This window comes from Gallus gallus, chromosome 5 (assembly GCF_016699485.2).
Source record: "Gallus gallus isolate bGalGal1 chromosome 5, bGalGal1.mat.broiler.GRCg7b, whole genome shotgun sequence".
In the NCBI taxonomy this organism is placed as follows: domain Eukaryota; kingdom Metazoa; phylum Chordata; class Aves; order Galliformes; family Phasianidae; genus Gallus; species Gallus gallus.
This window is the reverse complement of record NC_052536.1, coordinates 56,920,682-56,947,800: the sequence shown is the minus strand read 5'-3', so window position 1 is coordinate 56,947,800 and position 27,119 is coordinate 56,920,682. Positions and strand designations below refer to the sequence as shown.

The 27,119-nt window shown below is 43.4% G+C and overlaps 1 long non-coding RNA gene across 1 annotated transcript; it reads right to left on the bottom strand.

Moving 5' to 3' along the window:
- LOC107051811 lies at positions 1-27,119 on the bottom strand. The gene is made up of 4 exons (XR_003075318.3): positions 19,789-27,119; positions 4,016-4,122; positions 1,003-1,149; positions 1-326 (listed from the first exon to the last, which is right to left on the bottom strand). It is a non-coding gene; the product is annotated as an uncharacterized LOC107051811 (long non-coding RNA).

Sequence of the window (27,119 nt, the reverse complement as noted above, 5' to 3'; positions counted from 1 at the left end):
TCTTCTTGACCTTGTTTATTCTTTTATCTGCACACAAGAATACACAGAATACAAAGAAAACTCCCTTGAGAAAATTCAAGAGACAACTTGTTGTCTTTCAGCATTATCAGTGCAAGCAGATGTTCAGATTTCTCTGTCCTTCCTGTAACACTCATACTTTTCCACCACCATACACACCTCTCACATTGGTCCTTCCCTGAACATGGATCACTCTGATTTCTTTATCTTCCATGTTAGTAGTAGTTATTCAGAGAGACTTTTCTCTCCAAGCTTCACGTTTCCTCCATCTCCATTACTGACTGCTCCAGAGATGCTGCTTTGGGGAACTGTTGTAAGAGGGAGAGGTTTGCACAGTCGCTTAGATTGCTGCTAGGCAAGTTACTAAAAAGATCTTTAAAAATAAATGCAGAAGAATATGTGAGTAAATATTTTCAAATCTTTACAGCATGCTGCTTTAGGTACAAGAGCACCAGACACAGAAAGCATGAATTGAACAATTGAACCTGGAAAGAGAGTGAGGAGCTAAAAGCACAACTCAAAGGAGCAGAGTGATCGTAGTCTAAGACTTTTCCCACAGAATATGGCAAGAATAGCCATTTTCCCCTGGAATGTGTTTTACGGGAGGAAGCTGTAATGTCTCTACCTTTTTCATGATTGATAAACCATGATCTTCAATGTGTCACTCATAAAAATAATTTTTTCTGAGCTAAAGAAAGCTGTAGCACAGGTTTGTACTCAGCTGTACACCATGAGCAATATATAACTGACCCATTCTGCCAGTGGCAGGAGCAATGTGCTCCTAGTACTGAGCTGCTTCATTTCTTGGTCTCCCAGGGACTGGCTCTGTGCTCCTGCATTGCTGGCATGGCTGGCATGCAAGGCAAGGATGGAGGACCCCATCCAGCCATCTGTCAGCCTTCATTTCTGCTTGGACGCATCTTTGCAAGCAGATGCTGGGCTCAGCTGATCCCTACGTGGCTGCAGTGTCCGCATGCTCCATACCTTGCATATGCTGTTGGCTGACATTTCCTCTCCAGCTCTTCACAGGACAGTAGGATCGTTATTTCTGTCCTTCTCCGAAGACATCCAGTGCAACAGATTGACTCATCAGCATGTAGCACAGCAATCTGAAGGGTGGCTTCCCACGATCTGGATAAAAACCATGGGGACTGAGGAAATGTCAGGCTTTTGCCTGTGTTTTGGAATGATGTGTGAGCACTTACAGACTGTAAATCCCTGCTTTGCATGACCCCAGTTGTCAATCTGATGGAAGGTATTAAGAACTATCCATTTCTTGAGACTGGGTGTGTTATGATGAGGGACATGGTTTAGTGGGCATGGTGGTGATGGGTTGATGGTTGGACTAGATGATCTTAATGGTCTTTTCCAAACATAATGATTCAGTGGTGCATCTGCTCAGTGGTTGCCTGCTTGGTGCTGCTGCGTGGTAACTACCGGTGTCTGCCAAGTGATCTGCCAACAGCCTCCTCCCCTTCTGCTGAATGAAGGTCAGTAGAGCTACTGTCCCACCAAACATTGCTGGAGATGGCTCCAGAAATGTCTGTTTCTCAGCCCTGGGTCCTATCACAGCTGGTACTTACTTTCACAAAAAGCAAATGACAAAGAAAGTCTTACAAGGTCAAGGGACAAGTGAATCCCTTCAGTGCACTGGAGGTGGCACCACTGCTGCTTTCTGTATTCTTACAGCAGAGCCAGTTTCCAGGTGCTACTGTGGTGTGGTACCAGGCTCCAGCACACTGCTATTATGCTTATCCTTTTCACATCCACAGTTTTTCATCTCTTCTGCAGTTGAAGATCTTTTCTTGCATTATCAATGACATATTCTAATAATACCTGATGAGGAGTGCACACAATGAACTGCTTTTCCTTTTTCTGTAGACATTCTTTTTGGCTATTATTAGCTATTATCATTCAGATACTCAGACATGTGCCTGGATCTACCTAGGGATATAAGGCTCTGAAGAAAAAATACCACTGAAGTCAAAAGGAAGCATTGTAGTACATCAGCATAAGCTTTGGAACACACATCTAGTCCCAGTTTATTAATGTTGCTAATGACCTGTCTTTACCTTTTCCCAACTTTTCTTTTTTTTTTTTTCACTGTATGTTAAGATTGTAAGAAATACAGGAGAAAAGTGGTATTCTTCTGCTCTTCTTAGAGGAATAAAAGCAAAACAGGACGATGATTACTAATAACAATCATCATCATCTGTGACAGGAGTTTGCAAAGGTAGATTTCCTATATGACTATCCCAGTCCCATACAGCCATGGCCATCCATGGTCTTGTATCCCCTGTGACAGTCATAATGACCAGAACGAGCAGCACGATGACAAGTCTGAAGCAGGTCAATGCTGATCAGGTTGTTCACATCTCCTTCTCCAGCTGCTTGTTCCTAGGTAAAATACTTGTGCCAAATAGGAATTCTAACAGAGATACCTAAGCACTACAGATATCCAATGCTATGCACAATATGTTGAACTATGGAGGCTGCTCCAAAAGTAACGCCTCCTATTTTATTGTTGTGGTCCACAACATCAGAGGCAGATGTTGGTGGGATAGCAGTAGAAGTTCAACCTTTCCACCGATATTCCATGACATGTTGTTGTCATGTGACAGATGGCAGAAGAGGGGCACTCTGACAGAAGGGTTTGCCATCCAACACTTGCTGCAGTGATGCTGCTGACTCTGAGGAATCATAGAATCACCAGGGATGGAAAAGACCTCCAAGACCATCTAGTCCAACCATCTACCTGCCATGAGCATTTCCCATGTCCCTTAGTACCACATCTAAACATTTCTTGAACACTTCTAGGGACGGTGACCACAACACACCCTGGGCAGCCCATTCCAGTGCCTGACAGCTCTTTCAGAGAAGAAATCTTTCCTAATATCCAACCTAAACCTCTCCTGGCGCAACCTGAGGCCATTCCCTCTAATCCTGTCACTACCGAGGAGCCACAGAGTAGCCCTGTGCTCAGACCTGGAGCATGAACCTCACTCCTTATGTGGTTGGATGGTTTTTATTTCCTCATTTATCACTTAATCTCTCAAGAATGCAATCACAGAGTGGCCACAGCTATTTGCAAATTCAAGCTGAATTCAGCAAACAGCTTCACCCATGCAAAACATGAACATGAATCCCAGATGCGAGAACGTAGCTCAGTTTGTCACTGCTACGATTAAATATTTTCATTATTTTACAATTTTTATGTTATCATTTTGGCATAATTCATTACACAGCAGAAGAGTTCCTCCTTCATACCCCAGAAGATAGTAATGTGAAAAAATCCATTCCTGCCAGATTTGAGTTTCTTTCTTCAAATTATTCCCACTTATCTCTAGAGAGGGAGCATGGAAAGGGCTTGTCTTACCCTGAGCAAGATGCACAAGCTTCTTCTGTTGCATTTGGTGTCTCATACAAGCACACACATAGAGGCAGGGAAGCTGAAGCAAGGAGATTATTGCCTATATTCACATATTTGATGACAAAGATCTGGTCTCATCCCAGCCACAAAGTGATACCCTTCTCCAAGCACTGAACAAATCCTAGGCTACCCATAGTATTTACTGCAGAGGAGATTCACAACGTCATTGGTGCTCCCCTGGCTTCTGAGAGGCTTTTCTGCCCGGTTAACCCATCCTTCATTCATGTTGGGGGTATAATGCCTTTATACAAGCCACTTGTTTCACAGACAAGCCTTGTACGAACAGTAAAGGCCCCATGAGACCCGTGGCATACACCCAGGCTGCTGGTTCAATTTTCACCTGCCAAGCAGGAGAATAGACAGGTAAATATTTGCACACAGAAAATTCTCTTGCACTGAACTGTTTCAGGAATTCAAAGCTCAGGAGAGGACCATTGCCTGCAGAGTCAGTGTTCTTTAGCTCTTAACAGGGCATTAAACTGTAGCCAGCAATCGTCAGCAATCGATGTAAGAGGAAGACAGGGGCACAAAGAGCAGGGGTTACAGACAGCCTTCTGCTGCACTTACCTTCTGCTCGAGCACATCCATTCCTATTAATGGTCCTCTACACATCTTTATGTCTTCAGGGTAGAAGGAAATCGCTTATAGATGTCTGATGGAAAACATCTCCTTCCCTTTGAACCAGAGAGTCAGAACAGAAAACATTAATGTGATTCAGATTAGTAATTAATCTAAACTTAACTTTAGAGGCATTGGGTTTGGAGTGGAAAATATTCCCCACGTGAAGGGTCCAGGCGAGGGTCATTCATTAGCTCTGTCTGGTATAAAGCCTTAAATCCACTGTGAATTTGTGCAAGATGAAGCTAGCAGTTCTCAGCCTGCCTTACCAATAATCTCCAATCATACCAATTTCCATGAACACGTACAGGAACCACTCCATGTGTGCTCATGAAGCTGGAAGGCTCCTAGGATAGAGACGGTTGGTTTTCTTCCTCAGAGCTCTGGAGTCAGGAGGCACATTATCACCTGAGCCTCTGCTTTTCACTGAATCATAGAAACATTCAGGTTCAAAAGACCTCCAAGATCACCAAGTCCAACCCCAGCTCACCCCCACCATGCCCACTGACCCTCAGTGCCACATCTCCACAGTTCTTGAACATCTCCTGGGACAATGACCCCACCACCTTCCTGGTTCCAAAGCCTGACTGCAGTTGCAGAGAAAAAACTTTTCCAATATCCAACCTGACCCTCTCCTGGCACTACTTGAGGCCATTCCCTCTCACTCTATTGCTGTTACCTGGTTTCAGAGGCTGACCCCCCTTTCATCCCCACCTCCTGTCAGGGAGCTGTAGAAAGCAATGAGGTCTCCCCTGAGCCTCCTCTTCTCCAGACTGACCCACTCCAGCTCCCTCAGCTGCTCCCCAAAGGACTGACTGCAGAAAGATTCAGTATCCTGAGTTTTAAAGCAAAATTTCCTTTTTCCAAAGGGTTGAACCCTCAGCCAGCAGCAGAAGAGAGTCACAGGCGTGCTGGACATGATGCAAGGTCACACTCCTACTGCGACTGCATGCACAACACTTCTCAGCCTGCTCCACAACGCAGGAGATGCTGCAGGTCAGAGCTTTTGACCATTCAATTGTGTAGAAAGTTTTAAGTAAAACAAGCGACCAGAACCTCAGATAGCTTAAGAGGATCACTGTATATGACAAAGGGCTAAATATATTCCATTTGTGCTTTATGTCACTATAAACATGCATGTGAGATAAAAGAAGTGCCATCATGGCTTCATGTACAAGGGCTGCAGGGCACACCAGCCCACTTGTTCCCCTTAAATTCTCTCATTTTAGCAGATATTTGAGCCCAGGAGGAGTCTACGTGGAACTGATGAAGAAAAAATTAAAACACTTGAAAATGCTATTTTGAGGTTTACAGAACTTGAATAAATGAGCAAATTAACTATTCAATTATCCATGGCATTTTGAGTATTTTATCATTCAGCTCACTCCTTCCCCTCTGCTATGACAGCATCCCCTGGCAGGAGCTGAGCCATCTATCAGAAGGATGCTGGAAGCTGTCCCCTCCAGCCTGTGTTACCCAGGCACTTCGAAGAGCAGCAGCTATATGAAGGTCACTCTTTGTTTGACTTGTCTTCACAGCTCTATAGCTCAGGGTTGCTTTAATGTCTGTTTTACTGCTTCCCAGTATCTACTCTATTTTCTTCATTGTGATCTATAGGCTGGAAAGAAATAAGAACTCATCTTTGTTTGTATTAATGTTGAGTACAAGTAAGTGAGTTATGCCAAAGAGTTATTATGTTGTGGTTATGGTGAGCTACAAGTCTCTTCATGTTCAATTTTCAGAGACGCTTTTACCTCTAAAGATCTCCTGATCCTCTATTAAACTGTATTCCTATCAAGGGCTATTTTCTGAAGAGTTATGTTACTAAAGTACCACTATCAAACACATGACGTGGGATTCTTCTGATCAAAAGCAGACGCCTACATATACCCACATATGGTATCAAATATATATATGCATATATATACACATCACACCTTTTGATCTACATTTCCCTTAGAATTGGTAGACTGAGGAATCCCATCAGAAAACGTTTTTCATTCCAATGCAGACACCGGAAGTGAAAGAGCACTTTCAATGTGCTTTCTCTCCACTAAGGGGAGAATTGAGGCTGACTGGCAACCCAGGCCGTTCTAGGATTCTGTGATTCTCTCTAAATTCTGTTTGACTGTGCAAGGGCTGTTGGTGAGGTACGATCTACGGAGCTTTCTGATGGTGGAAGCTAGCTAAATTTCAGTTTCTCCCTGAGTCACTTCTAGGAGACTCCCCCTATCCTTGCAGCCCGTGGCAGCCCAGAGGTGGGTGTCCAGGGGGATCAGGCTGCTTCTGTGATGGGTGCAGTGCAGGCATGGGGGTGGGTGACCTGTCACACTCCTTCTCCCATATATGTCATCTGCAAAAGGAACAGACCTGGGTACATGTGCCAACCCACCATCTGTCATGCTTCTTCCCCCTTGGCTCTTTTTAATTCCAGAAATGTAGAAAGCAAACCCAGGTAGCCTGCTGTCCTTTTGAGTTCTAAATCTCCTTGGCTCCAGCTTGAAGCTTGAGTTTTCCCAGTGCTGCTGGTGCTAGCTTTAGCTTGAGCTGCGACACTGGTTGCAAAATGGCCAGTAATCATCATTGGGATCAAACCTCTCTTCCAGGCAGGCACACAGAAGATGCAAGGCAGCTCTCTGTCACTCTGAGTGAATCAGCTTCTGCAGGTGCCACTGATGCGCTCCTGATGTGGAGAAAATACCTGAGGAATAGGCATTGCAGAAGCTCTATGGGAGCACATAGCTCCACCAGACATATTTAAACCTCAGAACTTTAGTGAGCTGCATGAAGCTTTCCTGTGTTCAAAGTGAGCCCCAATGTCCTTGCTCCACTAACATCGACTCTAATTAGCTCATTCATTTTCCAAGTGTTTGCACAGGGGTTGATTGAGGATTGAAGATAAGTAATTTTATGAATACTGCTATGAATAGTAAATGCTCCTCCTATTAGAACAGGTAGTTAATAAAACATTTTTACTTCTTATTTTATGTTCCTGTTCTGTTTTCAAAAAAAGCAATGAACAACAATTAGACAAACCAAAGTTACTGTCAAAGTGGGAAAACACTGTTCAATCTACCACCAAAAATGCTATAATAAATTAGTTATTGTATTACTGAGTCCACTGGCTCAAGTGAAAATTAGATCAAAACTATAAAATAACATTGCAGTTCATTTTTTGGTAGCGTGATTTAACTCCTGAAAACATGGGAAAGAGCTTTGAAATATACCTAAAGAACTTTGTTAGCTAAGCTGTTATACTTACAGCAAAAGATGAGGACAAAAATGGATCAGTGAGTAATTAAAATTGCAGCCCCATCGTTCCCAATCAAAAGCAACTCTTGAGATTGTACAGAAGCCATGTGTATGGGAGGTAATCACCACTCTCAGATATCCTGAGGTACACACTGTTCTCACTTCTTGTTGGTTTGCAAGTAATTTCACACCATGGACCTTGAACAGACGGCTCTTTATGAGGGTGGATAGTGATAGGACAAGGGGGAATGGTTTTAAACCGAGACAGGGGAGGTTTAGGTTGGATATGAGAAGGAAGTTTTTCCCCCAGAGGGTGGGTGGTGACGCACTGAACAGGTTGCCCAAGGAGGCTGTGGATGCCCCATCCCTGCAGGCATTCAAGGCCAGGCTGGATGTGGCTCTGGGCAGCCTGGGCTGCTGCTTGGCGACCCTGCACATAGCAGGGGGTTGGAACTGGATGAGCACTGTGGTCCTTCTCAACCCAGGCCATTCTAGGATTTTATGATTCTGTGATTTAGAATTATCTTCATCTGTAAGGAATTCTGTATTTAAAAGCAAGAATTACAAATTTTATGAGCTCTTGAGATTTAAAAAATAATAATCTATAAAATGAGTTGTGGCGAAAGGAGAGGACAAGAGAGGAAAACAGCAAGGCAGCTTTTGTTTCAGAAAGCTGCAGACAAAAATAAAGTATTTAAATTGGTATTTTATTTCCCGAGAGCCAGTTCCAAAGATCGTTAGTGTGAAAATAAAAGATAATTGAGGATATCACTGGACTACAGCGATGAACACTAAATACTGACCTTAGAGCAGACATCATAAGATGTTAGCTCAGAGGAGACGGTAAAGGGAGAGAGTTTTATTTCTAATGTCTGGGTCTCTAGCTGCAGTGCACATTATCAAAGCATTCAGCTGAAGTACTCATGGGTAGTGGATAACCTCAGAAAAACTTTTGGTTGCAGTCTAGTTGCTACTGAACAAGGCTTTACCTGGACTTCGGAGGAACATGTTGATGGATGTTTAATGCTGAAGGGCAACCTGCTTTGGTAAGGAGCTGCTGGTGTGCATTAGCAGACAGAATATCTGGGCAAGAGGCACAAGGATGGGTGTAATAGAGCACACTGAGCTCTTGGAATGAGTCCAGAGGAAGGCCACTAATATGATCAGAGGGCTGGAGCACCTCTCCTATGAAGAAAGTTTGAGGGAACTGGGCTTGTTTAGCTTGGAAAAGAGAAGGCTACGGGGAGACCTCATTGTGGCCTTCCAGTACTTGGAGGGAGCGTATAAACAGGAGGGGGAATGGCTGTTTGTGAGGGTAGACGGTGATAGGACAAGGGGGAATGGTTTTAAACTGAGACAGAGGAGGTTTAAGTTGGATATTAGGAGGAAGTTTTTCACCCAGAGGGTGGTGACACACTGGAACAGGTTGCCCAAGGAGGTTGTGGATGCCCCATCCCTGCAGGCATTCAAGGCCAGGCTGGATGTGGCTCTGGGCAGCCTGGGCTGCTGGTTGGCGACCCTGCACATAGCAGGGGGTTGGAACTGGATGAGCATTGTGGTCCTTTTCAACCCAGGCCGTTCTATGATTCTATGATTCACATTGATTAACATCTTCCTTGGTGACATGGTGGGTGAAGCTTTCATCTTGGTTGTTGCAGTTAGATTTATACAGCTAATACCATAACAACTAAAGAATGTGACAGCAACTGAGTGCTGTGATGTTTTCTCCTGGATTAGCACACCTGTCCCTTTCACAGCCTCTGCAGAGCAGATCCCACAGATGATGCCCTGTGGGAGCATCTCTCAAACACTCAGCACCTAAAAAAGCTCTCAGCTTGCAGCAGGCTCAGTGCTCAGGTTCCAGCAGTCTCCTTCCTACCAACTAATAAGCTCTGCTCTTTCAAGGGAAAAAAAAAGTCATTAGCTGGGAGCTAATGCTTACTCCCCTCAGCAACACTCTGGTGTGAGCATGCTATCACCCAGAGAGGAACAAGGGAATGAAAAGTTTTGTTCCATAGTCAAAGCTGCAAAGAAGAGGACTTCATCTGAGTTTGAGCTCTGAGTGAAGCAAGCACCAAAGAAATCCCAGGCACTCTTAAATGCTGAGGTTTGGGTTGCTCCTGCTAGTGCTGTTTCTGGAAATGTAAATTATGTAGGAACCCTGCTGGCTGTCAAGAACTGCAAAGAAGAAGAAAAACACCCAGTAGTGATGTGTGTCAAACCTCAGCTTCGAGGGAAGGGTAAGCTATTATGTCTTCTAATGCTGTTAATTCTTCTCTATTCCTTAATCTTCTTCAAATGTACTTGGAGCCCAGCCAGTTCAGAGCACAAGTTGTAAATCACTGAAAATTATAGTATGTAACCCTAGGCATATTTCACCTGTCAGATTTAGAATCTGTTTTTGGAAAGCTGGAGAAAAATTCCGGGGATTAACTTCTGTAGAAAGTCTGCTTTACCAAGTACACTGAAAAAATGCAAAGGGGCTCATGTGAAGCGCTTGATGTAGATGCACAGGCAGCCCTGACACACAGCAAAGGTCCCTTCAGCTGTCTGAGTCTTGGAGCTGTTGTGTGGCACTGAGGAGCAGATCAAAATGCAGATGTGATGCACAAGAGGACCTCCTACAGAAATCTAGATCTGCCTGGCTGGCACAGGAAAATTGCTGTTTTTCAAAGAGGCTTCCAGAGCTTTTCTTTTCCTTCTTGCTATCCTTTAGGGACCTAACTCTGAAACACTTTGTTTCTGACTTGAAATCAGGAGTTGCTTCAGCAGAGCTTCACTTGCAAGCAGAGTTGAAAGGCTTGTGGTGCAGCCTGACTCACCTGCCCAAATTTCTGGAAAGCTCTGGTGCAGGAAAGTATAAGCAAGATGTCCATAGAATCACCAAGGCTGGAAAAGACCTCCAAAGATGATCCAGTCCAACCATCAACTTACCACCGATTGCTCCCCACTAAACCATGTCTCATGTACAATGTCTAAACATTTCTTATAGCATCTAATCATTTCTCATTCATCTGCTTTTTCATCTGCCCCTTAAACCTTTGTAAACTGCTGTTCCTGAAGCTGACTTCTTTTTAATCCGAGACCCCAGTTTCAGTTTTCTTTATTGACTCCAAATTGCTTTGGAAGATATTTTGATCATTGAGTTCCCTTTGGATCTGAGACTCTGCCACAGGGCATCATTGCTTTCACATTTAGGGCTGGAGCTCTAGTGTTTGGTCTCCAAGTGCCAAAGCACATCTCAGTGCATGCAGAAACACATTCAGGACTCGGTCTTCAGTTGATAAATACACTGGAAGAACTCGAGCAGATTCTGACACAGTCCTAGTGAAAATTTCAACGATCAAACAGATCATTAATACTAAACTGTGCAGGTTTTGATGGGGAGAGGCGAATGAGAAAAAGCATTGTAGTCCTAATGCTAGAAGAATATACAAGAGGAACACTAAAAACATTCTCCAGTGCTATCGCCATCCCAAATGATATAACCAACTGCAAAGCCCAAAGGAAATTACAGCACACACTGGAGATTAAGCAAGCCATCTCCCAGCTGATGGTGCTGTCTGCTCCACCACGCTCAGCTATCACTCATTAAGATGTGAAGTATATATTTGGTGTATAGCAAAGGCAGCAGTATTCATAAGAAGACTCGCAGAGTGTGCAAACTGTCACTTTATGCATAGCCTTGTTGGTGAGAATGTCTCCTTGGATTACCTGCTTGGCTGCTCAGCCAGGCTGCGTGAGCAGGAGGTGAGGTTTCCACCCAGAAATCTACAAGCCCTGTGTGGGGATGGACAAACAGCCTGCCTGACACCAGCAGCAAGTCCTAATTGCAGTGCTGCTCTTCAAAGAGCCAAAATGGGAACACTCCAGATAGAAAAAAAATCTTTTTGTGGCAACTCTGTGAAAATTGATGGCCTCTTTGTTGCAGCAGGGGCCCCAGTGCACGCACATTGGTGATCAGCTATTTGAGGGCATCTATGGGGACTGAAGCACAGACATAAGGCCATCAATCTTTCCAGTGAAATGTCATTTCTGTGCAATACGTGTTTTGAGTTGAAAGGCTGCATCCTGAGAGTTGTAGGCTGTGGGTTTGTGGGATGCTTGGCAGTGCAGACATGGCTCTTGGATTCGTCTTGGAATTCCACCAGACTGGGTCCAGTTCTTCAGGGCCTGTTAACACAAAGTAAGGAGCCACTTGAACAAAGCAAGCAGCTGTCCTAAAAGACCAAAGATGAATGACACCAAAAAGTTTAATCCCCAGACACAGAAAGCATTGGGTTGGAAATTAACTGTTATTTCAAACTCCAGCAGCTTTATTATGAAATAGACATCTTGGCTGGAGAAGTGAAGATCAACTTCCAGGAAAATGTGTGGGTCCTCATTATAATTTCAGATTCTGTTTAACTACAGTACTAATTACCATTTAAAGCCAAAGGCTTCTGTTCACATTTGAGAATCTTGCAAGCAGGATTTTAGAAGTCTTTTTGAATCACCTTTAAGTAGCTGGCAGTCATCATTGTCACATCAAAGTTTAATTTGCTCTGCTGCAGTACAAAGTCCTCACTACTCGGCTGGCAAGGCTGCTGGGGTTAATTACCCTCTACCAGAAAAAGAACACATTAAATGTAAATAGCCAACAGGTCCTACTAGCTAATGAAAGAATTGTGTCTTGCATCACACGCTGAGTTTTGCATTTCAGCTTAGTTTGTTTGTGAATAATGACATCACTCATTTTTTCTCTTCTTTAAATACATTTACTATGTCTGCAGAACAATTAAGATGTTTTTTTTTTTTTTCTAACTAAGCCCAAATTTGTCTTGCTGTAATCCAAAGTAATGATGATTCTGTGAAGCATCTACTGTAGCTGTCAGTCAGGAGCAGCACCTGTCCTCTCTCCACTGAGGTGCCATGACCATGTGGGGTGGGTGCTCCTGGCTGGAGGATGTGAGAAGCTGCACTCACAGAGGAGTTGGGATGATGACCAGTGGATCAGTTGGTGGGTATATATCTCTCTTGTTTGTCTTCTTCATGAAGCGAGTAGGTTCATGAAGATTGAAACTTCATCTGCATCCCTGTAAGCAAATGCTGTGCTCCAAAACATTGCTATCCCTGCCTCATGTTTTTCTTTAGGAACTTTCTCATCTGATTTTAATATGTCCTTTACTCTGCTTCTAGCACTGAGTATCACATAAAAAGCTCTGAGGGCATACTGAGAGCTACTCTATCCCTAGAGACATTCATGCCCTCATTTATTTGCTTAAAAAAAAAAAACAACCAGCACTCCCCTCTCTTGATTCTAATTTCCAGTTTTCATTCTGGCCTTTTAAAATTTAATATAGAGGGATGTGAACACCAGTACCAAAAAAGATAAGAGTTAACATCTAGCATAGCCCTGCCTGAAATATTCTGAGACGCAGAATCCTAGAATCACCAAGGTTGAAAAAGACCTCCAAGATCACCCAGTCCAACCATTCACCCATCACCAATAGTTCTCACTAAATCATGTCCCTCAGTACAACATCTAAACCTTCCTTGAACACCTCCAGGGTCGGTGACTCCACCACCATTCTGGGCAGCCCATTCCAGTGCCTGACCACTCTTTTGGAAAAGTAGTATTTCCTAATGGACAAAACTTTTCAAAATATGCAAAGGAGAGACCTAACTATAGTTATTCTTCACAGCATTTTACTATGGTGTCAGAAGGACATCTCAAAGAGATTAATAACTTGAAAGGAAAAAGTATTGAGAATATTTAATGTAGCTATTATGTTTGAATATGGTCATTTATGCCTGAACACCAGTCTCCACTTCTCCACAAGCCCTGTAACTTGTACAAGCTGAAAGGGCATGCCAAACGCCTACAAAATGTGTTGCTACAATACAGGCAACTCTTTTGGAGGAAGACTGCAATTTCTTCATTCAACATGGATTGTAAAAGAATCAGGGAAATCATACTTCATTCATTTAGAAAGCACTTAAAAACTGGCATCTGTATATTACTGGAGAAACGTATAAAAATAGAGTAATTTGCTCTGAGGTATAATCAAAAACTCTGGTTGGTGTCTGTCTGTGGTCTGTAGAACAGATTTATGGAAATGTGTAATGGTCAGGAAGGTGGATCAGGCAAAACACTGAAGGCTTTTAACCATGGCACCTGTAATGTCCGTGGCCAATCTCACTGCACAAGGAAAATGCAAAAACAGCAGGAATTCAAGGAAAGGGGTAAATAATGTTTTGTTTTCTGGCTTGAAAAGAACAGATTTGGTGAGCGAGGAGATGAAGAGAGGTTACTTGGAAGAAGACAATGGCATGGGAATATCAGCATTTAGCAGACAACAAATGGCCTGCAGTAGGCAGCTTGGGAACTTCTTACTCCTCTGTCTGAACACTGGGGCATTCAGAGGAATTAGAAGGAAAAATGTTTTTATATGCAAAACAGTGATTTCCCTATAGAACTCACCACTTAAGTGAGTCAATGAAGGTAAGAAAATGGCAAAACTGAGAATTAGTGGCTAGGATGAATATTAGGAATATCCAGAGTGACTGCAATTAGTTGTAACAAAAATGCTGTGTAAAAGATGAAAATTCCCAGCAATAAAGCAATTCCTAGCTATAAAGGTAAAATCTCATTTGCAGAGCAGGTTACTCCTCATCTGTTTGTTTCAGATTCTAGCCTTCCTTTGAGGCATCTTTTATAAATTCTTGCTGCTTTCATAGAATTACAGAGAATGGTTGTGTTGGGAGGGACTTTAAAACCCATTCAGCCCCACCCCTGTCATGGGCTGGGTGCCCCTCAGCTCAGGCTGCCTAGGGCCCATCCAGGCCTCGGGCACCACCAGGAATGGGGCACCCACAGCTCTGGGCAGGGCCTCACTGCCTCTGAGTGAAGAATTTCTTCCTTACATCTAATCTAAACCTATTTTATATTAGTTTAAAGCTGTTAACCCTTGTTCATGTTGCTACGCTCCCTGATTAAGAGTCTCTCCCCAGCTTTCTTACGAGCTCCCTTTAGGTGGTGCAAGGCCGCAGTGAGGCCTCCTCGGAGCTTCTCCTCTCCAGGCTGAACACCCCCAGCCCTCAGCCTGTCTCCATAGGAGAGGTGCTCCAACCTCTGAGTACCTTCATGCCCTCCTCTGGACCCACTCCAGCAACCCCACATCTCTCTGTGCTGGCCCCAGGCCTGGACACAGCACTGCAGGTGGGGCCTCACAAGGGCAGAGCAGAGGAGGGCATTCCCCTCCATGCCATCCGTTGGTGCAGCCCAGGGTGCAGTTGGCATTCCGGACTGCAAGCACACACTGCTGGCTCACATCCAGCTCCTCATCCACCAGAACCCCCCAGTCCTTCTCAGCAGTGCAGCTCTCAGTGTTCTTCTCCTGGTCTGTATACGTAGCTGGTATTGCCCTGACCCAAACACATCATCTTGCACTTGGCCTTGTTGAAGATCATGAGGTTCACATGGGTCAATCTCTCAAGCTTCTTGTGCTTTATATGAGCATTGAGCATAGTTCTACAAGTCTGAGTTTTTTAAGCTTTGAAAATTCACCTGAGCATGAAAAGTACCTGAAAGCGTAACTCAGTATATGACTTATAGGGAACATTTACTTTTTCATTTCTTTTCATGACTGAAGTAAAACTGCACCTTATATTTATATGTAATTTTTTGCTTAGCCAAGCCTTATGAAACAAGAAGTTTGCAGTTCTGCAGTATGTGCTAAAGCTACAGTCCACAAATTCAAACCATAGCTTTATTTGGAGCTTCGTGGCCAGGTCAAAAATCTATTTTATTGTAATCTCTGCATGTCCTCTTTAAGTTATACAAGAGGGTTCATTTCTATGCCAGAAAGCAACCACAGTAAGATTAATCTCTCTCAGGCAAGTCTGATTAGACTCATTTAATGGCTTACCATTCCCATCAGCTGAGAACCAGAAACTTCAGTTTATTGATGTCTTGATATTTCTCACATTAAGTGAAAAGTGTTTCCCACAGGCTGAAAACCCAATAATCACAACGGTTTTTAGTACTGTGAAAGATTTCAGCTCAGACAAGACCAATTGGGCAGCTGTCTCTACCCCAGCAAAGCCATGGCAGCCCTGGGGGTTTTCATGGGGCTGGACAGCTTTCTGGCCTCCCCTCTCTACAAACAGAACTTTTGCTATGTAGTAATTCCCTCATTAGTGTGTGCAGAAAGGGTGTGTGTGTGTATATAATTTCCTTATCTTTCCTAGGTGTGCGGTGCACAGCTTTATCATGTAATTTTCCCAGCACTGTTTTGAATGTTTCCAGATTTCTGCTATTAGTTTTCCTTCAGTTCTTGCTCCCAATTAACCTTTCATATTTCCTTTAATCCAGTAAGCTGCATTTTCCACCATTTACATTTTTTATCTTACTAATTGAGTTTTTTCATCTCCATCTTTTGATTTCAAATCTAATTATATTGTTATCGCTGGTGTAAAACCAGTAGGTTATTGATAACTTCTGTTCATTACTAAATTAAACTCTGCCTTATCATTGTTCGTTGCTTAGCACTCTGATGTGGAAATCAACCTTCGCTCAGCTCTTCAATCCTTTCCACTGCTTCCCAGGGCTTGATTTACTAAATATCTTGTGTTATATCATTCTGGCTGGCCTTCTTCAATAACAAAATCCAGCTGTCGCTTTGTCCAGGCTTTATTAAAAATATATGGCAAGCAGCCAGAGATTAGCCTATCACTGAGAGGTTCAAGTGTTCCTAAGCAGAACTGCATACATATAATGAGTGAATAGACACATTTATCCGAGAGCCTTCAAAATCTTAGAGTGAAAGCAAAATTCCTGTAGTGCTTGTGGCACAAACATCCCTCAAATATATTCGTACAAATATTACCTTTTGTGTCAGATTAAGATACACTTAGAATATTATCTTTTCCTGTGTTGCGTGTTCTTGCCCCAGCTTGTGCTTTAGAAGAATTAACTGAATGCTAATTTGAGTCACGTTTGGCAGAGATGACTCTTTAAAACCAAATAATTGGGTGGGTTTTTTTGCCATAAGGCAAGGCTGATCCCAAGTTTTTCATGTAATGGTAAAATAAATAGTTAAGCTAGCACGAACTGGTAAATACTACGGGTAAAAGAGAGCTCTTTCTGGGTCAGAAAAGAAAAACACAGCCATCAGCAGATACTTGAGATTAGACACATCTCACCTGAGACACACCCCAGTATTTGTACTCTATTACTGTGATGTGAAGACTGTGAGAACAGGAAATCCCATTCACACATGGTGGCTGTCAGTACATTATCCCATCTAGCTGAGTTGATGCATGATGATTGCTGTCTTCTTTCCTCTACACTCATAGTTCAGTAAGTACCTACACGGGGCTTATTTCCCTCAAGGTATACAGGCCAGGTAATGATTTCACCTCACTGTGTAGTAATGTTTTTTCTCAAAGGCTGAAGAGTTGCCTTTTTTGTGTTTCTGCTTGTTGCCTACCAAGCTATCAAGCCAACAAACCACTGTCCTCTGATGCCTGTAAATACCAGGCTTACCAGGCTTATAGACACCCTTGGTCTCCAAGTAATAAACTAAAATGAACTGAATTAAAAACTTTTCAGTTGGGGCAATTTCTAATCAGAGCAATGTTGCAAAGGCTACATGAGATGACCTGACAAATCTTTCTTACACGGCGATTAAATGCATCCCAGATTGCATGTATTTTTGCTGCAAGAGACAAAGCCTCTTGTTCAGAACAAGCGCAATTCATGTATGGAAAGCACTCCAGCAGAAAGTGAGGGTCATCTCACTTCTACAGTACAATGGGGAAGAACATTACAAAATTTAGAGATATTCAATTACCAGTGGTAGAAGGCCGTGGAAGTTCATAGAGAGCTCTGTGGGGCAGTATGATGTAGAATAAGAAATAAAGTTAGATATCAGCTGCAGAGGAATGAAAATGAACTGGCCATTCGTGTTAGAGAAGAAGAAAACGGCTAATGTAATGATCAGACAAAGAGATTAAGAGCAAAGAGGTCAACTGCCAGAAAATTATTTCCTGTAATTACTGGAGAAAATGGAACTGGTGCGGTCTCGTGACAGGAGGATAAAGCCAAGGTCTTGCTAATCTCTCTGAGAAGAATATTTAGAAGACAAGATTGGCCAATGTCAAATTCAGTGTAATTTTGCTGAAATCACTTGAGAAATTCAGGAGACGAATATAGTCCTGCCATTCCAAAATTACTCAGAAATCCTTTGCAGGGTGATAGTTGTCTGGAAGCAGGCAATGGAACTTTACCAAACACTATAGCCATTTACCCTGATCCAGTATTAATGAGTTTTATCGATAATTTGTGTAGCACCTTTTCAACCCGAGGGTGGTGACGCACTGAACAGGTTGCCCAAGGAGGCTGTGGATGCCCCATCCCTGCAGGCATTCAAGGCCAGGCTGGATGTGGCTCTGGGCAGCCTGGGCTGCTGGTTGGCGACCCTGCACATAGCAGGGGGTTGGAACTGGATGAGCACTGTGGTCCTTTTCAACCCAGGCCATTCTAGGATTCTATGATCCTATGATCTTGCCATTGTGCTGTGATATCAGTGAATGCCATCCCTCCTGTAAGATCACAGAAAACCTTTATGACTCCTTCTCATGGATAGCATAGCTTCTTTCCCACTGCTCCAATGAAGAAAGTGGCAAATTATCTTTACTGAAGGCTTAACCATGCCTAAACCATCCAGTATCCTGCTTTACTTGTTCTCAGGCAGAACACAGTTTTGGATCACAGATGTTCCTTTTCTCTTCAGTCTTTGTTGACACTGCTCTGGGTCTAAGAATGATACAAAGCTTTTTTGAGGGAGGTGTTAGGTGGGAGAATGGGGATGTTGAGGAATGAATTATAGAACACAGTAAAAGCTAATGAGCATTATCCCATCTTTGATAAAATGTAGTTTGGATCCTCTGCCGGAAGGAACTCTGAGACATCACAGACGCCAGGGGAGCTTTATGCATTTTCTTCTGCTTAGCTTCTGTTTCTAACAATGACTAAATCTTTTGCTACAGCGAGGCTTATTTTGGAAACAGTCAAGGTGTGTTGCTGTTTAAAGGAGTGCCATCATGCATAACTTTCACCTTCTTTAAATTCCATGTTGCTGCATTATAACACAAATAAATGCCTGAGTACACTTGTGGAATATTCTGTTTTCTTAAGATAATTCAGAGTTCATGTACCTATAAATGTAATGCAGTTGTACATGATTTGTTATTCTTTGTATTACACAGACTGCAGGATGTGCAAGAGAATAGAACAGTGAGATTCAGTTGAGAGGAAGCTACAAAGATCATCTTGTCAAAGAGCCTGATCTCTTCAGGGCTAATCAAAGGTTAAAATATTAATGAGAGCATTGTCCAAATGCCTCATCAACACTGCCAGGCATGGGGCACCAATCACAATTCCCTTTCATACAGATGCATCAACACCCATGACCCGGGGAAAGATCTGACAATGGGTATACATCTGGCTGCCACAAGGATACTTGCCCCATCGCATTATTTCCTGATAACATTTTCTGTGCAAGTGTCCATGTACCTCATTCAGCTCTTCATGGTGTGAGTTACAGATCACTCCTCTGTATTTGGCGTGTGCGCACATATGGAAATTAACAGTATTGACTTATAGGTTTCATGAACCCTCCCTTACCTGCACCTTCTTCCTGGACACGGTCTAAAACCAATAGATGCAAGCCATAGAATCATAGAATGGCTTGGACTGAAAGGGACTTCTAGTTTTCCAACCCCCCTGCTGCGATCTGGGGGGTGCCAACCACTGAGTTGGGCATCACATCACGCTGCCCAGAACTCCATCCAGCCTGACCTTGGCACCTCAAGGGATGGGGCACCCATAGATGTCTGGGCAGCAGTGCTGGGGCCTCACTGCTCTCCCCCCAAGTCAAATTGCAAGCCGTGATAAAGGTCCTGCATTATGCATCACCTAGCATGGGGGCCTCCTCAGAGAAGATCTGGCTCCTAGCTGTCCTGGGGACTCCGTTTCCTTTTACATTAAACTGAGACATCTGAGAAAGGAGGATGCTGGGAAGTGCCGTTGCTCTGCCATAGAGGACACAGCAGGACCCTGTACCTGAGCTGGAAGCAATGCTGAGTCCTCCACCACCACCATGTAGCTTGGTTCTGTGCTCCCATTGAGGGGGGGGGTTTCCAGATCCCTTTTTTTTTTTATGTTTAGGTACCTACAGAAAAAGCTTATGTGGTACTTTGGCTCCAAGTGGAGGAAAAAAAAAAATCATTTGCTTTTCAGGCATGCCACATAGTGCAGAAAATTTACGATGCTATTGCAAATGAAAGTCAGACTTTGTGACAAATGAGTCATTATTAGCCTGTGAAAACTATCACTCAGTTTAGTTAGCTAAGGCATTATTAAGCTGAGAAGGACGTGATGGGACATTCACAGGAGCAGACAAATGGCTCGACATCGCACCCACCTGTATTGTTTATGACGTGCACTGTGCTCGCTCTGGCAGGATGCCACACGGGCTGTGTTAATTTTAGCAGCAAGGACACTAAGGAATGCAGACATTGTTAATAATGTATGCTGTTGGGGTCCGCTATTGTCTCTGCGTTTCTTGTCGCAGTCCTCTGTGTGTTCACTGTGAGACGAGAGACGGAGGAAGCCTGTTGAAAAAGAAAGAAATTAACCCAAAATACACGGCACTTCTCCTCCTAGAAAGGCACAAGGCCAAATCCCCCAGTTGTGTATATGGAGATGGGCCTGCAAAAATCAATGTGCTTTTTAAAGACAAAGAGCTGTCCCTGGCTCAGCATTTGCCCATTGCCTGCAGGCATCCCAGTCTTATTTTAGAGATGCTGACTCGCTCCAGTTTGCACGGAGGTCTCAGGGAGGTGATGGACATTTCTGCCACGTGCCGTTGGAAACTGGAGCAAGGCTGAGCTCCCTGCTGCAGGTGTCTGCAGTGCCTGTCAGCCTCTCCATCTCCCTGCTGCCAATTCACTGCTCCTGGTGAAAAGCAACCCTGTGTTCACGCCAATCTGCTCCCCCAGACAACACCTCCAGAGCTCCTTCCATGTTGATATGGAAGCACAGCCTTTTCCTGTGTCTTCTAAGTGTATCCCTTCTTTGTTGTGTGTTTTGCCCTTTGCTCAGGTTGTGGGCACTCTTGGTTGCAAGCTCTGCTGAAGAGGGTTCATCCCTCTTCATGTACCTGAAGTGAATTTGTCTGCTATCACAAAACAAGTCATAATGGAGAAGGCATCAAGATGAATGTAGATCTTAATAGGAGAGATTTAGTTTTTAACGTACTTATTATGACTGATTAATTAAATGCCTCATAAATACAGGGAAGATGGCTGCAATTTCAGTTCCTGAGCAAAATATGTCCACCTACTGTAATAAATCTTTTCTTAAAGCTTTATGGCTCCTCTAACCTTTCAATTTGCATTGCCTTTTTGTTACTGTCTCCAGCAATGAATCAATTGTCATGCCGTTTTCCAGCAAATGTTATAACCCAGTCATTCACAAACTCCTGTTGCAAATCTACCTTCCTGCAAACTCCTATTTGTTAATGTAACAACCTTCAGAATCATCCATTTCAAGAATAGAAGAGTGGGATCAAATTTTTGAGCATAATGACAATGTCGGTGTAGTTTATGAAACCATAACAATGTAAGGAATGACATCTGGTAAGCCCATCATGCATGTAATGTATGGTTAGCTTCAATGACTCTGCAGAGTTTTGCTCTCTCTGTAATGTATGGGTGGCAGTATGCCACTCAAAGGAAGGAGAATCACTCAGCTGCCATGAATATAAAGTGCAGAATATACTATGCTTCAGCAGGCAGGCTTGTGGCACAGGAATGTTGATGCAGATGCCCTGTGGAAATGCTGCTGACAAATAGCATTAGGGGAAAAACCTTTCACGTCCCTAAATGAAGGACTAATCTGCGAGAATGGTTTTCTGCTTCTACTGAGGGATCTTGGTGGGTACCACAAGGCTGGGCGATACCGTACATGTGGGCAAACAAGATCTCCAGGCTTCAGTGCCAATGTTCCCCATGTGGTCTGTGCCAACAGATGCCCCATCTCTGGATGCATTCAAGGCCAGGCTGGATGTGGCTCTGGGCAGCCTGGTCTGCTGGTTGGCGACCCTGCCCGTGGCAGGGGGGTTGAAACTAGATGAGCATTATGGTCCTTTTCAACCCAGGCCATTCTATGATTCTTTTCTATGATAACATCTCATCAGTGGTCATTACAGGCTTTCATTAGTACCACATAAAGATACCTTCCATCATATGCTCTTATCCCGACACCCCTTTGAGAAAGGGCAGTGCAGCTGGCAAAAAAAGGAAGGTGACCACGCTTCATTTCAGCACCCAAGGCTTTTTCAGCTATGACCAACTGTGCTTTTGGCCATATGTAAAGTGGAAGGAAAAGTCCCTTTCAGATCTCAGTTCACCCTTGCTGTCTTAGCCTCTCCAACAGAGACCTCTGAGATCTGGCCTTCATGCACATAAAAATGCATGATTCTGCAACAACAGCCTCAAATACCACTGAAAGCAACATAGAAAGTGAACCCCATCGTGCATCTCCATTGCTGTCCCATCCAGTTCCTAGATCACTCTTACCTGGAGTCACTGCAGAGAAACTCTGCCAGGATAGAACAGAATCATAGAATCACAGAATGATTTGAGTTGGAAGGGACCCTCAAAGGCCAACTAGTCCCACTCCTCTGCAGTGCACAGGGACACCCACAGCTCCATCAGTGCTCAGAGCCCATCCCCTGACCTCGGGTGTGTGCAGGGATGGGACACCACCTCTCTGGGTAACCTGTGCCACTGCTTTACCACCCTTGTTGTGAAAACTTTTTCTTTATATTCAGTCTTTTTCCTTATATTCAGACTCCTCTGCTTCCATACAACAGCTCATAATGTTGGTGCTGTTACTTGCACACAACCCTTGGTTTGCTTGGTGTCATGCCCCTGCTCCAGGACTGAGGTGAGAGCTGAAGTATCAGCAGAAGGAAGACAAGGAAGTGCATGTAGCCCTGGAGATGGCTTTTCCCGGCATGGAGAAAAAAACCTGTTAATTGTAGAGGCTGAAAAGTGGTGATTTCCAGATGTAGTTTTGAGGAAATGGTGTAAACTGGGAGTCAAATGTGACAGGAACTCTGCTGAGACATTTCTATTAAGAAGTTACAGTTAACATGAATGTGACTTTGGTCTTCAGGCAAGGAACAAAGATAGATTTTTAATACTAAGCATAGCAAACGTATCTTCCCCCTTTCAACATAGTTCCTTTTTTTGAATCTAACCAAACGCCACTCTCTGTGCCTCCCAGAATTACAACATTAAATGTACCATACCTGTGGAGTACTTCCAACTGCAAAATGTGGCCTATTAGCAGCTGTGACCTTCACATGCATCAGGAGCACTTCCAAGTCTCCAGAATTTTAATGAAATTATTATGATGATGATTGTTTTGTTAATGTTACCATGGGCTCATAACTGAGGAATACAAATAGCTCTCACCAAAAAATGAATCCTTTCAGGCATACCCATAGCTGATTTTTATTTATTTACTTAGTTTTAATATATGATGGTGGGTAGCAAAACACAGTCTAGCTCTCCAAGGTCTCACTGGTAGGGAGAACTCATTAATGTCATTCAAATAAATTGGTGTGAAATATGATCATCCCGAGCAGTACATTTATTTACACTTGGAAATAAAAAATAATACAGTTAAGATATATGAGGCAACAATTAGGGATTATGTCTGCAGGTATTCAAGGAAATATCATTCAGCTTCTGCTGCAAAAAAAAAAAAAAAAAAAAAAAAAAAGGAATATTTTATTGCCAGTGTATCTGTCTAATTGAATAATGAGGATACTAACGCTCTTTTACAGGTACAGCAGCAGTGGAAATTTCAGCTAAATATAGAACTAATTCCCCTGAAGTAGACCTGGTTTTTAAGAGGTTTTGCATCTACTCAATCCAGAAGCTTTCTTTTAGTTACTGCAAAGCTCTAGTGATGCCCAATGGGCTGTGCCAGTGGATCCCTACTCCATCAGGCTGCAACCCAACACCACGTTAATTCCAGAATGCGGTGCTTGAAAAAAGTGAAGCAGGAAGCAATGCTGGCCAAGGTGAAGAATAGGGCATAGCTCAAGGCATGGTAGATGTCTCCATGCTCCCAGGCAGATGTCTCCATGTTCCACCTCTGAAGCCATCATTGGTACTCCAAGGGGCCCCTCAGCCAACTGCATCCTTGAATGAGGGCCATACAGAGGAAGGGATGAAAGAGAGAGGCAGTTCTCTGCTGTTGGAAGAGGCTGAGCACTGCTCCTGTCCTACCTGCAGGCTCTGCTTTAAAACAGTTCTTCAGCATGCACAAGGACTTGAAGAGAGTAATTGGGAGGCTCCGGGTTTGCTGAGTCCTCCAGGCCCTACTGGAGGACAGTGGACTGACTTTTTATTCTCATTATTTTTGTTTCCTCATGAGCAATGAATCCCTCGAACTGCACAACCTTCCCTCTTCCCAGTAAAGTTGGCTATGACAAAAGGATGGGGATGGTTCAGTGCGTCCTTTTGGAAGGATGTCTCCACCAGACGCAGAGCTCAGGTAGTGGGAATGGAGCAGGAAAACCTTCTGCAGCAATGCTCTGGCTCTCTTCAGGAGTAAATGGCTTTGCTCTGCGTGTGCCTACCAGTGGTCCAGCCTGCTGCTGGTGCAGGGTCTTATTTTGCTAATGTTATTGCTTAATGACACTGTAAAGCCCTATGGCAGTCCTTTCAACATCAATAGTCACTAGTGAGGTTTTACAGTACAGTGTATTGTGGGTCTACTGTGTTAAAATAAGAGCTTTTATGTATTTTTATAATGCAATATAATAAAAAATATCATGCAATTTCCCTAGATTCCTGGAATCAGCTAAAGCACCATTGTCAGGGCTACATCTGGGGGATAAAAAGCACAACTGCATTAGTAGGTTATGATTACTACACGTGTCGTTGTCATATCAGTCATTTAGCAGTCACATCCTAATAAACTGCTGTGAAATTTGTCATTTCAAAGTCAGATTAATTCAGATTCATATAATAAAGCCATCACATCACACAGCTAAGTAATTATGTTCAAGTTTTGTCACTGGAATGAATGTCTGTGCACCCAAGGACCGAGGGTGACTTTTCTTTGGTGACTGTTTTCTTATTGATGAATTAACCAAACAGGCTCCTTAATAACTTTCCTCTGCAAAGGTATTTTAATAAGAATTCACTAATACAGAGAGAGGGGGGAAAAACATCATATTTGAATAATATAATAGCTACTGGATTCTCCGTGCTGTTGTTTGGGAACCTGTGGATTCATGGCACTCATTACAGATCAAAGAACTTAATTCATCCGTATATCTTTGTTTGAGTACAGAAATACAGAATAAGTTGGAGAGTCAGCATATGTTAGAGTGAGTGGCAATCTGTTATGGTGGTAATTTCACTGCTTGCTGTACCACCGAGGGCTGCGTGATAACATGGCTCATTATAATGGATGTACTTGATTTTGTTCAACCAGTCATAGTGAAAATATTTGGCTAATGTTTTCATTGCCTGCCATCTGTGTGGTCAGCAAGGTTGTCCAACAGCATCCAGAATGTCACCGCTTCAAACATGTGCTTAATTGAAATGTAATCAGACTGATCTTTTCTATTAATTAAATACCAGCTGATTAATGCTAGGCATCTTGCTAGGAAATAACAGTGGCCCAGATTCAGCCGTGATGTTCCTGGTAAGGGCTGCTCCCTTCCCAGGAGTGGCTGCTGCAGGCAGAGCTGCACAGACAGGTATCTGTCCCCAAATTCTGTCTGAATGCTGCCAAGCTGGATATCAAGAAATGCCTTAACTGAGGGTGTGTTCACAGCCCAGGTCCACCCTTTTGGTTTCTGCACTGAGATCACCCCCCAGGCCCTGCTCTGTATTCACAGAAGGGCAATGCCTTGAATCATAGGACCACAGAATGGTTTGGGTTGGAAGGGACCCACAGAGGCCCTCTGGTCCCACTCCTTGCAGTGCACAGAGATACCCACAGCTCCATCACTGCTCACAGCCCATCCCCTGACCTTGGGTGTGTGCAGGGATGGGGCACCACCACCTCTCTGTGCAGTCTGTGCAGTGCCTCAATGTTTTTAGTGTAAAAATCTTTTTCCTTATATCCAGTCTAACTCTCCCCTCTTTTAGTTTGAAACCATTTCCCCTTGTGCTGTCACAGCAGCCCCTGCTAAAGAGTATGTCCCATTCCTTCTTACAGCCTCTTTTTAGATACTGAAAGATACTTGAGATACTTGACACTGCTGCTGCTCCCCCCATCCTCTCTCCAAACTTGTGGATCTCAGTGCTGCATGCATGTTAAAGTTCTGCCCCTCTGCTCCAAGATGAGGGGACCTCATGCTTTCCCTCTTCTATATTAACATATGCTGCACTCCAGGTGAGGTCGTACAGAACTATTAATTATATTCACTGATATATTTTTTTAACCCAAATTAGAGATAAGGAAGAAGTGTCTTATCAAAGCAGCGTACTGTTGTTTAGATCTTTCTTCGTGGTCTCTAGCTGTAGGGTTTCCTCTGTAGGCAGACACTGGCTCACTGTTTCTCAGCTCATTTTTCTCAGCATCCCAACAATTGAAAGCTTTGTCATGTGTTTCAAATTGGTCTCACAGAGCTGTGACGTCAGTCAAGTTAATGACCCAAATGTGAATTAATTTGACCAGTAGGTTTCTACTATATCTACTACAGAGCCTTTAATTAGTCCGTGACAGCACCACTCTGAGTTTTCCAATGTGTTTTTTCAGACCCCAAAGGATTGATCCATGGCTGCTGGAAGTCCTGTCCATACTCCCACTGAGAACACTGCTGTTCTATGTCAAGCAGGAGACAGCAAGGGAAAGGCAGGGTGGGCACCAAGCGTTCTCCTACATGGAGTTGGGATGGGCCATCCAGACAGGGGACCCCAGCGGTAAGCGTGGCTTCTGCATTCTGGGTACAGACCAAAGTATTGCCCCAGAGTCACAGCTTGTGGCAGGAGCTTCCATTTGAAAATGGTCTAAAGTCCCACTGCAGAGTCACATTTTATTTTATGAACACCACCTGGGAGAAAAAGAAGAGCATTCATGAAATGGAAAGACAAAGAATCCTAATAAATAGCAACACTGGGGCGAAAGCAATCATGCTGCGTGTTTTGTGATCACCTCCTGAAAAATGAAAGAGTCTGACGGAAGGGAGCCACGGTTCTGATTAGTGTCGTTCTCAAAACATCTGAACATCAGGAAATGCACCAGTAACCAGCAGCAATATTCCCAGGGCTGCCCTAAGGTTGACGGTGAAGAACAGGGTGCCAGGAAGACACCATCAATCTAAGCAGTAATTTACATTTAACATGAAAAATAAACCCAGGAAACAAATGGCAGCTTGCTATAATAATTTACCCAACTGATATAAACCTGAGGAGTATATTTAGCAATTAAGTTTTTTTTCCAAGCAAAATGCTATGATCTCTATGAAAAAAAGAAGGATTTAAAAGGAGCAACAGGCTGTAGCAGTTGTATGGCTCTCTTTGAAACATTCTTTGCGAAGCTCAAACAGTATTTTCATCCAATATTTTCACTGCCACTAAAAATCAAGGAGTTACTAAAAAATACCAGAGTGTGAGCAATTCCAGAATCCTGCAAAATCCAATTCCCAGTACTCCTGACACACTGTGGTATGGTATATATCAACTCTTTACAAGGGTAGATAACAGCAGGACAAGG